A 1,016-nucleotide genomic window follows, 5' to 3' on the forward strand; every position below is an offset into this window, starting at 1 on the left:
GTCTGTTTTTCTGAAACAACTCCCAATATTGTATCCAAGGTTCTCGGGTGTCCAGCTGGATTCCCGAGAACCTGGGATACAGCACATTCGCCGGGATAGCCTCAGATCACACACTCCCAATGTTGTCTGTACAGCTTTCAATCAGTTCTTTAATGACTTTTTTCATCGCTTGGAACTGTTGGTTGCTGCTGTTTCTGCAGGTACGGTGAAGCTGTTGTAAAATAGCAGTCCTCCAAATGTTTTTGGTCCAACAAGTCACTCTTTATACACCCATAACGTGTGCCCTTAGGCCCTCCACATTGCTATGGGTAATACAAATTTTCAGCTTTGTATAAAACATAAATCAGTAACAATTTTCCATACCACTGCCAGACAACATCAAGTTCATTACTCATTTCACAAATTAATTTATTTTTCACGCTGTTTTTGATACTTTTCACAAAATTTTTTTCTTACTTACAGGACTGTCTGTCAAAATTTGTTTCATAGTAACTTCCTGGCAGATTAAAACTGTGTGCCGGGCCGAGACTCGAACTCGGGACCTTTGCCTTTTGCGGGCAAGTGCTCTACCAACTGAGCTACCCAAGCACGACTCACACCTCGCCCTCACAGCTTCAATTCTGCCAGTACCTCGTCTCCTACCTTCCAAACTTTACAGAAGCTCTCATGCGAACCTGAAGAACTATCACTCCTGTAAAGTTTGGAAGGTAGGAGACGAGGTACTGGCAGAATTGAAGTTGTGAGGACGGGGTGTGCGTCGTGCTTGGGTAGCTCAGTTGGTAGAGCACTTACCCGCGAAAGGCAAAGGTCCCAAGTTCGAGTCTCGGCCCGGCACACAGTTTTAATCTGCCAGGAAGTTTCATATCTTCGCACACTCCGCTGCACAGTGAAAATCTCATTCTGTTTCATAGTAGTTTACAATACTACAAGGCTCTACACCACTGAAGTGCTTCTTCAGACATGTCAAAATAATCATTTATTGTTTGCGCAGACATGCCACTGTGGCCCTTTTAATA

At 44.0% G+C, this 1,016-nt stretch overlaps 1 non-coding gene across 1 annotated transcript; it reads right to left on the minus strand.

The window, feature by feature from the left end:
- Positions 1-514: 514 nt before the first annotated feature.
- On the minus strand, positions 515-589 carry Trnal-caa (transfer RNA leucine (anticodon CAA)). The gene has a single exon. It is a non-coding gene; the product is annotated as a tRNA-Leu (tRNA).
- Positions 590-1,016: the final 427 nt, after the last annotated feature.

This window comes from Schistocerca serialis, chromosome 2 (assembly GCF_023864345.2).
Source record: "Schistocerca serialis cubense isolate TAMUIC-IGC-003099 chromosome 2, iqSchSeri2.2, whole genome shotgun sequence".
In the NCBI taxonomy this organism is placed as follows: Eukaryota; Metazoa; Arthropoda; class Insecta; order Orthoptera; family Acrididae; genus Schistocerca; species Schistocerca serialis.